This window comes from Eptatretus burgeri, chromosome 15 (genome assembly GCF_056783735.1).
Source record: "Eptatretus burgeri isolate ZD-2024b chromosome 15, Ebu_testis_v1, whole genome shotgun sequence".
NCBI classification, from domain to species: domain Eukaryota; kingdom Metazoa; phylum Chordata; class Myxini; order Myxiniformes; family Myxinidae; genus Eptatretus; species Eptatretus burgeri.
Window position 1 is genome coordinate 11,909,509 of NC_140975.1, and position 14,596 is coordinate 11,924,104.

A 14,596-nucleotide genomic window follows, 5' to 3' on the forward strand; every position below is an offset into this window, starting at 1 on the left:
TGTTTTTCCGAAGATCTAGCCTCTCACTGCAACAATTCACAGGAATAAAATACTGAATTTTGCAAGGGACCAGGTCTGTATCCCATCTGGTACAGCCATGAAAGTGGCCCAAATGGAGAAGTCTGGGTTGGCTACCTTGATTAGACCTTACAGTGGGATCTGGTATGGTCAAACTTGAGTCGGTTCTAGAATGGCGAGTTACTGATGAGTGCTTGTCTGTCTACAATGTAGATGGCTCAATGCAAAAAACCTGTAAGAGCAAGCTGTTGTACAAATTCAAGCAACACCCAGTTCCTGAGAAACCACAGAACCACATCAATCTTGTGGACATGGGACTGATCTGGCAGTTCGCCACCCCCACATCGGACGATCGTGAGGCCGTAAAAAGGGATGGTTTGCAATATCGCTGGAATTACTATTTAGATAAGATCTGCAATATTGTCATCTCACGCCATGCTGATGCACGTCTGATCATTCTAGTCAATGACAGGTATGACCTTCAGTTCAGCATCAAGGATGATGAGCACAAGCGACAGGCAGCCAAACATCAACACATCCCAAATGTTTTTCCCAAGCCTGAAGACATATTTCCAGGATCTGTTGAGTTCAACAAACTAATGGTCAATTCGGATAACAAGGTCAGATTGCAAAAACTTGTGATGGAACAGATGAAAACACATGTTGGTCAAGTGAAAGGTAGCATCATATACTGCAAGGGTGAGAAGTCAATCGACTTGAGCACATGCGTGCCGACCACAGACTTTGGATTCAAGCATCCTGAGGCAGATACAATGCTACTATCTGTCTATACCAGACTACGGACCAACAACGTCACTGGGGCAGTTGTTATAGACAGTGAGGACACAGATGTGTATGTCCAAGCGGCATATGTCTCACATCAACTTCATGGTGATCTGCTGATTAAATGCAAGGATAGTTTAGTCAATTGTCATGCCATGCTCTCAGAGGATGTCGCAAATATTATTATACCTCTCCATGTGATAACCGGTAGTGATCACACATCAGGTTTCTATGGTCATGGGAAAAAAAAACTGCTGGAGAAGTGTGTGAATGATCCTGAAGCTAGAGAGCTTCTTGGGCGAGTTGGGAAGAGTCTTGAATTACAGGACGATATTAAAGCTGATATGAAAGCATTTGTCCTTTCAAAGGTCTACGATGAGAATGCAGATGGTACTTGTGGACAGGCCAGAGCTTTCAAGTGACATAAAATGAAGAAAAAGAGTACAGCCCGACTTCCACCCGATGAAGACACGTTGAATCAACATGTGGAACGAATGAACTTCATCACCTACTGACAACTCCATTACAGCTTGGTTGAGCATTCGTCCCCAATCGGCCATGGTTGGGAAATCATAAATGGGAAGTGCAAACCAGTGCGCCACACCAGCCCTGCCTTGCCAAAGAAGCTCAAACTTTCTGACTGCCCAGACGATAGCAATGATGAATGCAGTGATGATGAAAGTGAGATCGGGGAATCTACAGATTCGGATGAGTAACTAAGGTGTTCAGGCAGGGCACCTGAAAATTCAAAGGGTCTTGGAGTGCTTCGTTTACCCTAAACGTGCCCCAGGTTTTGTGATTAAATGGATTTCATGACAGAAATGAAGCCAAAGGACCTAAGTTAACATGTAATCCACCACAACTGTTGCTGAAATGATGAATAAACATGTTGGAGTATATGCACATTTCATTAGATGGGTCATTTTGGGATCAGGACTTTCGTCACTTTGGGGAGGGTGGGCAATTGTTTGCACCAACCATTGAAACACCAATTTACAATATGGCAGACGGCGGCCATCTTTCATTTGGAGGCCATAACGAAGCCGGATCATAAAACTGGTATTAAATATGAATTCCTCGACCCCAAAAACCCCAGAAAGCATATGCTGATCAGCACTTTAGGCCAAACCATTGAAAAACCAATTTACAATATGGTGGGTGGCGGCCATCTTTGATTTGGAGGCCATAATGAGGTCGGATCATAAAACTGATATTAAATATGAATTCCTCGACCCCAAAAAACCCAGTAAGCATATGCTGATCAGAATTTTAGGCCAATCCATTGAAAAACCAATTATCAAGATGGTGGGTGGTGGCCATTTTGGTTTTTGGCCCCCAGCGGAGTTAGCCCATACTTTCACGAGGGTCACCCCCGCTATTTTTTCAAATTAACCCTCATAGAAGACAAATCCATTGAGAAACCAACCTTCGCTCTCCACGGTCACGGAAGTTCTCCAGATGACCCAACTAATACAGACACTTATACAATTCACTACTTACAAGACGGGCGCCACAAACAGACACACGCACACCCAGACAGAACTGGACCCCCTGGGTCTTTAATGGGACCTCCAGCCCGGAGGACAGTCGGGCTGAGGGTCAGGGTAGCTGGCCACGTGCGCGCAGCTGGACGTCCCCTGGTCGTGCGACTGGTGTCGCCGTCCTCGCCAGGTGAAAGGCGATGACGCGAAGCTCTGGGCCCGGGATGAGGTCGTTTCAGAAGCCAAGGTGATGAGCCGGGCAGAGAAGAAAAACAGGAGAAGACAAGCAGGGAACGAACGACGACGAAATCTCCTCAGAACACACCTTATATCCCCCCTCCCGCTCAACAAATGCTTCTCTCCTCCCCACTCGCCCTCCCATTGGACCGGAGGCCCCATGTGACTCCTCGTCCGCTCCCGACTGGACAAGTGCGTGGTGGGCAGGGTACTCCCTTGGGCGGAGTCTCCAGCGGGGGGGGGTGTTCGTGGCTCCGCCTACGGCCTCTCCTCAGACCGCGTGGTTAATGACGACGGTGCTGGGTCGGAGGCAGAGCGCGGAAGACGCCGGCTCCCCGCCGATTGGCCACGTTGGCGTGGTGACGGGAGTGAAGCGAAGGCGAGGGCGATGCGGTGTGGTTGGCGGTGGAGTCGATGATGTAGTTGGTGGTGTAAAAAATAACCAAAAGAAAATCAAACTCTTAAAACAACTTCACAGGAACATTTAATTACCCATTAGACCAGGGTTGGGACCCTAACTGGCAACATGTACTTACCGATATAACTGAGCTCAAGGACCTGAATGTTAAGTGTGGTAGCTTTCCAAATCCACAACAATATATATATATATATATATATATATATATATATATATATATATATATATATATATATATATATATATATATATATATATATATATATATATATATATATATATATATATATATATATATATATATATATATATATATACACACACACACACACATATCATCGGCCACATGGTAGGCAGCCATGTTGGATTTACCCTAAAACCAACAATAATAAAAAAATACACCACTCAGAAGCCCTGGCGAGAGTCTGAAATCTCTGATTGCTCTTATTATTCAAATTATTAATAATAATTATTATTATTATTATTATTAGTACGTGCCCGTAAAATAAATAAATATTCAAACCGCGAGCAACAACAATCACACAGGCCGTTTCTTCGCTCTCGTGTGCCCGGACGTGCGTGACCCAGAAGTTCGCATATTATTCTCAGTTACGATTATTCGCATTTAGTTTTAATACCCAATTATTCAATCAGCACCAAAGTATTTTACCTTTTCACAATGTCGTGGCAAGGAAAAACAAAAAGAGAAGAGAAGAGAGAGAAAAAAAATTTACTTCCTGGTTCGGAGCATCCCAGCACTCTGATGTTACCGAAATTTATGCACCGTCTAATATGAAAACGATCTTAACTTGGGGCATTGTGTTTATCTATAAATGCGCATAAGAAATCGAGAAATTATTAGAATACACGGTCATCACTATCCGGAAGTCCGTACGTTGTAACCAGTAATGGGGAACGCGGCTGAACTTTCCATCCCCATCGGCCACGCCCACGCAACAACGTGTCTTGTCATTGGTTTGGTAAATAAGTGGCCATAACTTGGGAACCACTTGTCCGATTAACATCAAACCTTGAAAAGGCACATCCTCAGGTCCCCAGCAATATACCTGGCAAGTTTGAATTAGATCGGACCAGTGGTTGTCGAGAAACAGCGGTCACACACACACACACACACACACACACACACACACACACACACACACACACACACACACACACACACACACACACACACACACACACACACACACACACACACACTGCTGGAATTATGGATAGATTATTATTATAATGAGTGTTGTTGTTATATCCTAAAAAGTTGATGAAAGTCTCTGGAAAGTGCTTTTGGTTTCATATTACAATGATTTCATTTATCATCATGTCTCTTAAAGATTTCCTGCTGGACTCATACTCACACACACACACACGCACAAGCACACCAATTGAAGAATGAGAGCTTTATTTGCAAGCTGCCCAAACTGCAGCGTGTCCCAGCCAAGGGAGCAGACCTGTAATGGCCGACGTTGATTGACATACTGTATTTTCATTTCCAGGCAGTTTTATTTAAAAAAAAAAATTCTGGAATCCTTGTTTCATCTTTCATCACAGGTGTTTGGTCACCAAGCAGCTAGCTATTGCTTGCCAAGCCAGCCGTTCCGTAACAGCTTCAAATTGAGTGCTTAAGCCACTTGGCGAGTGCTCCTTAACTGAACACACTCTTGATTGATCATGCCTTGTCATCTGTGACCCACATGGACTTCCTCAGGCCTTGGCTCGAACTGAGATATTGGAGTCACAACGTTTTTCATAACAAGATGGAGGAATTTATAATTAGCGCGTCCACCAAGCAGCCCGACACGGGGTTTAACAATCACTTTTGTCATTAAATTCTCAGCTTAGCCTTACTCGTGTGTGGCCGTACATGCAAAAAAGAAAAATAATTGTGACGTCAAAGCACCGTTCCCTGTCATTGGTTTGGTAAATAAATGGCCGTAACTTGGGAACCACTTATCCGATTAATATCAAACCTTAAAAGGCACATACTCAGGTCCCCAGCAATATACCTGGCACGTTTCAATTAGATCGGACCAGTGGTTGTCGAGAAACAGCGGTCACAGACACACACACAGATTGCTGGAATTATAGACGAGTAGGTGCCCGTACGTGCGTGGCCGTACGTGCAAAAAAAAAATTCTGACGTCATAGCACCGTGTCCTGTCATTGGTTGGCAAATAATTGGCTGGAACTTGGGAACCGCTTTTCTGATTAATATCAAACCTTGAAAAGGCACATCCTCAGGTCCCCAGCAATATTCCTGGCAAGTTTCAATTAGATCGGACCAGGGGTTGTCGAGAAACAGCGGTCGCAGGCACACATACAGACAGACGGACAGACAGACGCACAGAGATTGCTGGAATTACAGATAGACTAGTGCGTGCCCGTAGGTGCGTGGCCGTATGTGCAAACAAAAAAAAAAACCTTTCAAACCGCGAGCCAGAAACGACAGCCACACAGGCCGTTCCTTCGCTCTCGCGTTTTCGCGACAACAACATTTCCACACACAGTCAATTAAAATCAAGTTTACCTCCCTATCTTTGCTTGCCATGACATTCGCTGCCATGTAACCGGCACGGACTGCGACGTCATCGTCCGCCGGCGATGCACCGGCCTACACAGCCACGCCTACGCAACGTGTCATGTCATTGCTTGGTAAATAAATGGCCGCAGCAACGTCTTCTGTCATTGGTTGGTAAATAAATGGCCATAACTTGGGAAGCACTTGTCCGATTAATATCTAACCTTGAAAAGGCACATCCTCAGGTCCCCAGCAATATATCTGGTAAGTTTCAATGAGATCGGACCAGTGGTTGTTGAGACACAGCGGTCACAGACACACACTGCTGGAATTATAGATAGATGTACAGGTAACTACTTTCTCTGCAGTGTGACGCCATTTTCTGGGGGGGAAAAAGTACCAAAACAGCAACAAAAAAACATCTAAAAGGTACCAAAAAACACCACATTGTTTAAATTTTGTCTCCTACTTGCTTATTTTCGATCGTAAGTTATCGCGTGTTTAAAATTTACTGCCTGGTTCGGAGCATACCAGCTCACTCTGATGTTAACAAAATGTATGCACTGTCTAATATGAAAACGATCATAACTTGGGGCATTGTGTTTATCTATAAATGCGCATAAGAAATCGAGAAATTATTAGAACACACGAAGTCATCACTATCCGGAAGTCCGTACGTTGTAACCCGTAATGGCGAACGCGGCTGAGGTTCTCTTCCACATCGGCCACGCCTACGCAGCAACGTGTTCGGTCATTGGTTGGTAAATTAATGGCCATAACTTGGGAAGCACTTGTCTGACTAATATCAAACCTTGTAAAGGCACATCCTCAGGTCCCCAGCAATATATCTGGCAAGTTTCAATTAGATCGGACCAGTGGTTGTCGAGAAACAGCGGTCACAGACACACAGACACACACAGATTGCTGGAATTATAGATAGATGATTGAGAATATTGGAAAAGAGAAATAATTTTGTTTAAATAGTAGATGTAGTTCCGCGGTGCAACGAGGACAACATCAATGCACCGCCAGTTTCACTCTTCAATCACGTGACCTCGATGACGTACAAATATTGCTTTGTGACGCGTCACGTGAGTCACGGATTCGTTTTCAGTGATCGACTGAAATAACAAGAAGAAAACAATATCTCCACACTGTAACACACGTACAAGCGATACAGTTCTCAAGTTACCTCAAAACGTACTCGAACAAAGCACACGGTTCGTGACGGACGGGGTTTCTGACAACACTGTCACGTGACTTGGAGACGCAACAAACATCAAACGTGTGTAAAATGTCATTTCAAACAAACAAATGAACGTTTAACCGTCACAAACCAGTCCCGTTTTATCCATCTCAGCACCAAGACACCTCTCCACAGGACAGCGAGGAAACCGCCATCTTGTGTGAAAGAACACGCACGAATAACGTCCGCTGAGGGATTATCTGTGTGGAGACGTTTTACAGAGTAATCTCCATTAAATTATCAAACACGCGTAAAATGTCATTTAAAACAAACAAATGAAGGTTTAACCATCGTAGTTTTAATTATTATCATTATTATTACTGTATAACGAGAGAACGTGAGAGGCGTGAAGCATGCCGGGATACGTTGAAGCCCCGTCCCTCCCTCTCATCCTTTGTTTGTTTATTTGTTTGTTTACCTTCTTGGAAACGTTTCCGTGATTAAACCTTTGGGTGTACTTTGTTCTAACAGACCAAGATTAAATTATCAAGCTGTGTTTGTTTGATTTTCCGTGAAGAACACGGTCAGAATACGTTTGAAACATGGAAACGCTTGTTGCTGCTCAAACTGCAGCTCGTCCCAACCTTTTAATCTGTGCAAAGTGAATTAAAATGATGACGTCGTTCAAAGATTTCCCGTCGAGGAAATGTCCCTCAAATCCTGCAATGAAGTAAACCCGAAAAGGCTCGACGGGACAAGCAACAGCTGGAAGGCGAGTGTTGTGGAATTAGAGGAAAACACAGCTGTTGGGTGTCCGCAACAGGTGTCTCCAACGACGTCCGCAACAGGTGTCTCCAACGACGTCCGCAACAGGTGTCTCCAACGACGTCCGCAACAGGTGTCTCCAACGACGTCCGCGTTTACTTGATAAAAAAAAGCCAACCACACGGTGCGGTTCCGTCAGCGCGAAGATTGTCAACGCAGAAACGTGGCCCTGCACACCAAGAGAAGACTGTGTACAATGGGGCCGCCTTAGAAGGTTGTCTTTCAGTATCTTCTTTGCCCCTCTCCCGTGAGAGATCACGGGAGAAACATCTTTGATGCATTTGGGCAGCGATCAGTCAAGACCTTCTTGTCTTAGTTGTTAGAGCTCCCCCCCACATTTGATTCCTTATTCCCAAATCTTTCCGTGAAGGCTCGGGAATGGTCCCCCCCCCCCCAACATCGATTGCACAAAATGAATAAGCGCAAATATTAAAAACGCCGAGAAGAAGAACACCTTCTCAGAAGGAGAAGGAGAACAGAGATGAAGATGAAGAATGCCAAGATGAAGATGAAGAACGCCGAGAAGGAGAACAGAGATGAAGATGAAGAATGCCAAGATGAAGATGAAGAACGCCAAGAAGGAGAACACCTTCGAAGAAGGAGAAGGAGAACAGAGAACGCCGAGATGTAGAACGTCGAGAAGGAAAACGCCGAGACGGAGAACGGAGAACGTCGAGAAGGAGAACGTCGAGAAGGAGAACGTCGAGAAGGAGAACGTCGAGAAGGAGAACGTCGAGAAGGAGAACGCCGAGACGGAGAACGCCGAGACGGAGAACGCCGAGACGGAGAACGCCGAGACGGAGAACGCCGAGACGGAGAACGCCGAGACGGAGAACGCCGAGACGGAGAACGCCGAGACGGAGAACGCCGAGACGGAGAACGCCGAGACGGAGAACGCCGAGACGGAGAACGCCGAGACGGAGAACGCCGAGGAGGAGAACGCCGAGGAGGAGAACGCCGAGGAGGAGAACGCCGAGGAGGAGAACGCCGAGGAGGAGAACGCCGAGACGGAGAACGCCGAGGAGGAGAACGCCGAGGAGGAGAACGCCGAGGAGGAGAACGCCGAGGAGGAGAACGCCGAGGAGGAGAACGTCGAGAAGGAGAACGCCGAGGAGGAGAACGTCGAGGAGGAGAACGTCGAGGAGGAGAACGTCGAGGAGGAGAACGTCGAGGAGGAGAACGTCGAGGAGGAGAACGTCGAGGAGGAGAACGTCGAGGAGGAGAACGTCGAGGAGGAGAACGTCGAGGAGGAGAACGTCGAGGAGGAGAACGCCGAGGAGGAGAACGCCGAGGAGGAGAACGCCGAGACGGAGAACGCCGAGACGGAGAACGCCGAGACGGAGAACGCCGAGACGGAGAACGCCGAGACGGAGAACGCCGAGACGGAGAACGCCGAGACGGAGAACGCCGAGACGGAGAACGCCGAGGAGGAGAACGCCGAGGAGGAGAACGCCGAGGAGGAGAACGCCGAGGAGGAGAACGCCGAGGAGGAGAACGCCGAGGAGGAGAACGCCGAGGAGGAGAACGCCGAGGAGGAGAACGCCGAGGAGGAGAACGTCGAGGAGGAGAACGTCGAGGAGGAGAACGCCGAGGAGGAGAACGCCGAGGAGGAGAACGCCGAGGAGGAGAACGCCGAGGAGGAGAACGCCGAGGAGGAGAACGCCGAGGAGGAGAACGCCGAGGAGGAGAACGCCGAGACGGAGAACGCCGAGACGGAGAATGCCGAGACGGAGAACGCCGAGAAGGAGAACGCCGAGAAGGAGAACGTCGAGAAGGAGAACGTCGAGAAGGAGAAGGGAGAACGCTGAGAGGGAGACGGACGGGTCGCCACTCCGACACAGTATACTAGCATGCTGGTACTCATTTTTGCCGACCTCAGAAGGATGACAGGCCGAGTCAACCCCACCTGGTATTAATTCAACAGAGAGTGGGATTTGAACTCAGGATCCCAGGATCCCAAGCCCACCACCCAAATCATTAAGCCAACACCACACACACACACACACACACACACACACACACACACACACACACACACACACACACACACACACACACACACACACACACACACACACACACACACACACACACACACACACACACACATATATGAATATGTTTCCCAAGTTATGGCTGAGATTCAAACTCGTGCTTGACAGATTAGAAGGCGGGTGTGTGTTCCTCGAGGCCGTCCTGCCAACCCACGTCACTAAAAATACCAAATTTCGCACAACTGTGGGCATTTCATTGTCTCTGCCACCTAAGGTGGACAGAGGCTAAGGTTTTGCCCTTGTCTGTCTTCAAGCAAGATATCTCAAAAAGTTAGACGGGTTCAGACAATTTTGTGGGTAGGTTGTGTGTGTGTGACAAGGACAAAATTATTCGATTTTGGTGAAGATCCGGATCTGGAAACTTTTTCTTTTTTTTATTACTTATTTTTATTTTTGCAGTCATTCTTCACCTTTGAGTGATGGGGCCAAAATCTATATGTAGCACATTGTCTCAAAAAGCTATTGAGTGTTTTGACAAAATTAGGTGGTTGAGTTGGTTAGGTGACCAGCACAAGCCAATTCGATTTTGGTGCAGATCTGTCCTATCGGTAGGATACAAGGAAATCGGACAGAGGTGGAGGCCATTCAGTCCATCATGCCTTCGTGAACACCACACTAATTTATCAACACAGCATCCAAAGAAGAAAATGCAAAATTTTTTCAATCAATTTATTTTAAGTTTTGTGTTTTTTCATTTTTTTTCCTTCTCCTCAGGAGAGGGGACATGGGCTTGGTTAAAAACACATCAACCACACACCACCCCTTGACAAGACCCCCACCAACAGCACTCTGTACACACACACACACACACACACACACACACACACACACACACACACACACACACACACACACACACACACACACACACACACACACACACACAAACACACACACACACAATCACCCATCAATGCTCAAGCTACCAAAAAGTCCAGCCAACATCCCTCTGCCCCACTGTCTCCATAACTTCCAGGTACCTATCTAATTCTAATTTAAACTTACCTCCTGTTTCTGCTGCCACTACCTTTCCAGGGAGGCCACTCTATGCATTAACTACTCTGAGCGAAAGTCCCCTACCTGACTACCATCTTAACTCTCCTCCTCTTTACTCTCAAGCAATGGCCACTGGTCCGATCACTGCCGACTCTTGAATAATTCATCTGCACTTATTTTATCTCTCCCTTTAATAACAGCATCTATGTCCTTCCTGAGTTGTGGTGACCAAAACTGCACACAATATTCTAGATGTGGCCCTCACTAACTTCTTTACAATGTTAACACCACCTCTTTTTATAAATGATCCCCCTCCGAATACAACCTAAAATCCTATTTGCTTTACCTGCAGCTGCCTGGCACTGTGCTGCCTGCTTACCTCCCGTATCTATTACCACCCCCAGATCCTTCTCGTGTGTGACACGCTCCAAAATTACCCCTTGTATCCTGTAATCTCTATTTTCATTGTTCTTTCCCAACACCTTACACTTGCTCAGGTTATGTTCCATCTGCCAATCTTTTGCCCAATCTGTTCAAGTATCAATACTTTAGATGTTCAGCATGATGGAGTGATGGAGGTATGATTTACAAAATGTAAACAGTTCAGCATGATGGAGGTATGTGCTCAACCAAGTGCCATTGTAATTGTTTGTATTATGGTGCCGAGTCCAGTAACTCGGAACTCTTGTTCCTAATTTTTAATTAAATTTCCCTTTAAAAAAGACAGTTTGGATTAGCAATCCATGACAATATGGATGCCTATCTTGTGTGGGTTGTTCAGTGTACCAGTTGGTTATCACGTTTGTTTCCCTTTAATAATTTACCCTCCTCCATTTTCTCCAATCACCACAGCAACAGCTAAGAATGCGTCTACGTTTGACATACACGCACCGTGGTACATCCATGCAGGAAATTGGAGAAGTGAACAACTTCCCACCACAGTCGTGGCAGTGAAGGCCGTACCCAGCCAGTGCCTGCCACCCCGACCAGCCGTCCATTGTGCTCTGACTGACACAGTTTGTCATTTTTTTTCTGGGAAGTTTGTCTCATCGACTTCGTCACATGCGGCGGAGTGTGCCGGCAGCTCACAGCTTGGATATCAGCAAAAGGCTGAGCCACTGTTCTCGGCCTTCAAGGTCACCTCTGACCTATGGTTTTCTTCCACATCGGATGTCCAAAGCTATTATATAAAGTCTGAGCCTGAGCTGCAAGTTCCTGTGGCTTATTGATTTCTTGAAATTGTAAATCCTGTGCTTGTTTTTCTTTTATACCCACCGGGTTTTCATCCCTCCCTTTTGGTCCCACCCCTACCTTTTCAACCAAACCCCAATAATTCTCTCGATTAGCTCATCTTTCTCACTTCCCTCTTCCTGTGGCTTTCCACCTTTTGAGCCTTAACCGACGACTCTTGGCAAAACCCATTTTGCACGGTTGTTCCAAGCCGGGACAAAGGTGCCTGTCACTTGGACTGTTTGCTGATGGCAAGCAGTGCGGATTTTTTAAACATAGCTCCTCTCTCCCTCCCCCCCCCCAATTCCAAGTTATTTTTCTTCCCCCATTATTTACTGAAATTCATTACTGTACCCTAAACGTTTCGCAAGCATCAGAAGGTCTTTCCTTACCATATCGGACAAATTTATGTGCTGGGGGAAGACCGGTGATCTGAGGCTGTCGATGCAGGCGAGCTCAGTGCAATGTTTGATTCTTCATTTGCTTTGTCTGGCTTTGATGTACTTGTTCTTTGTAAAATTATGACCACCTGCATAATTTCCTTATTTTTGTTTTGGTCTGTCTGAGTCGTGTTGATTTAGATTGTGATGGATCCAAGTCATGCTCTGACGGATCTCTTTCTCATTTGGAGAAGCAAAAAAAAACAACGCCGGTAGCTGCTTCACCACTGGGCAGGGGGACGGGGCTTTCATCGACGGAACGTCACCTGCCCCACCTCGCTGTACCAGGCCGGTTAATTCACCGGCTGGCCATGCGCGTTCAAACATCAGTGCAGTCCCCCATGCAGCTCCTTCTGAGACTTCTCGCTCCCTTGCTTTGGCGGGCCTCATGTCTATGACCGAAACATTTCCCAGAGGTTTAAAACGGATTCCCAGACGTCTCTTCCAGAGCTGAGATTTAATGTTCTGTATTATACTTGGTGTGCGCTTTTGAGAAAAGTGAGAGAGAGAAACAGACAAAAGAGCTATTTGAATAGATGTTAATAATTACATGAAGCTACTGCTATATATGTATTTTCCTTTGCCTTGGATTTTGCAACTGGTATATTTTGGCGTTAGAAGGGAGGTGTGATTGAATGGGGTTGGAGGGATGATAAATTTTACAGATCGTAACCATTATGCTGTGGATTTGCCACGAGAAATAAAAAATACATTTATGAACCTTGTATGTGTGTGGTTATTAAGCTCGATCTGATTCACCGACCTTGAAGCATTCACCGATCTGATTTCTGTTCTGAAGCTTTTGTCCTCCCTACACAGACACACACACGCCGGGGGGTCAAAGTTAAGGGTGTTTTGTGGAAAGTGGGAGTTGTTAGGGACAAATCGTGGAGAAGTCATGTTTATATATAAAATATTGTAAATAAAGCTCTATCTGACCACTGATTCACTCATTGACTGATAAAGATCAGTACCTGCCGGGTGATGTGGCAAGCTGAAATTTTGTGTGCTGAAGGACATCGAAGCTGTTACACTGGAAAAAAAAAATCACAATCGTTGGACAATATCGTGTGTGTGTTTTATTTATATTGTTGCGGATTCGCGCCCGCCGGCGTGCGAACGGCCACGTAACTCGAATCGCGGCACGTCGCCCACCGGACGGACAATCCCGTCGTGACCCTCTCGGACTAACGCCGGGAACTAGTCATGGGTGGACCTTTCGGCCTCACCACGATCGTGCCAATCGGCCCCCGCGTGGGATAGGGTTGCTCGCCAAATTCGACCTACCTAAGTACCCACACGGAGGGTAGACCGGGCGATCGCACCTCGCCGCAGGTCGACTTCGGACACGGGCCACTTTAAGCGACCCGTTCCGTACTATCGGGATAACCGAGCGGTGTTATCGTCGGCCTCGACGGTTCGATTAATTATCGGGCGTTTTAGCCCACGACCAACCCTTTACGTGAAGTAAGATGGAGATTCAATAGAGGAAAAGACGAAGCGAAGCGGGAAAACAGTTCAACATAAAGCACATTTATTTCACGATGAACGGAAAGCACCCATATACAATTACACCAAAAGCAAATGTAAAAGAAGAAGAAACACAATATTACACAAAAAGCAAATGCAACAATGCAGATCTAACCGACTACGCGAGCACACGGCAACACTTATGCAGTTTTACTTCACAGACGGCGCCGACAACACATATACCCAAAGCAAAAGAAAAGGACCACCCTCAAGGATGAGGCGGGCCTGGGGCCGAGACCGCGTCGGGCCTACCCGTCTGGTGATGAGCCGCGAAATGGCGCTGGCGCCCCGACTCCGCGGGCCTCGCTGGGACTGCCTGGTATGGGGTGGGGACGGGGCCCCCTTCTCGCACTATCTCAGCGCGGGGGGAAACAGGAGGGGGTTGTTGATGCTCGGGGGATGGAGGATATCTCCCTGTCTCGGGTCCCGCGACGAGCGTCTCCACCACGACCTCGGTCGCGCCGCCGGCCTCTCCCTCCGCAGCTCCCCGACTCCGACACGAGCACCCCCTCGACCGCCTTCGCCGCCGCCACCTCTCCACAGCTCCGTCCTCTTCACTCTGACTACTACCACTTCTTCCCAGCTCCACCGACAACTCTTAACTGCGAACTGACGAACGCGGTCGTTTATATCCCCCGTGGCCTCGCTCCTTTACCTTCGACCCTTTACCTCCGACCCTTCACCTCTAACTGGCTCCCCATTGGACCGAGGAAAAGTGGGCGTGAATGCTTTTTGATCCATGAATTTGCATATAGCGACCACACTCCAACGTACCTGGAGGCGGGGCCAAATCGTCCCACGCTCACCGATAGGACGGAACAGAAGTGGGCATGAGTCGTTTTTGATCCGTTTTCTTCGGAAA

General features: G+C 47.1%; 1 long non-coding RNA gene across 1 annotated transcript in view; it reads right to left on the reverse strand.

The window, feature by feature from the left end:
* Positions 1–6,426: 6,426 nt before the first annotated feature.
* Positions 6,427–14,596, reverse strand: part of LOC147011518 (uncharacterized) — a 34,926-nt gene continuing 26,756 nt past the window's right edge. Inside the window, exons 3-4 of the long non-coding RNA XR_015051968.1 lie at positions 12,968–13,015; positions 6,427–6,919 (exon numbers count right to left, since the gene is read on the reverse strand). This is a non-coding gene — a long non-coding RNA (uncharacterized LOC147011518). The remainder of the gene's footprint in view (positions 6,920–12,967; positions 13,016–14,596) is intronic.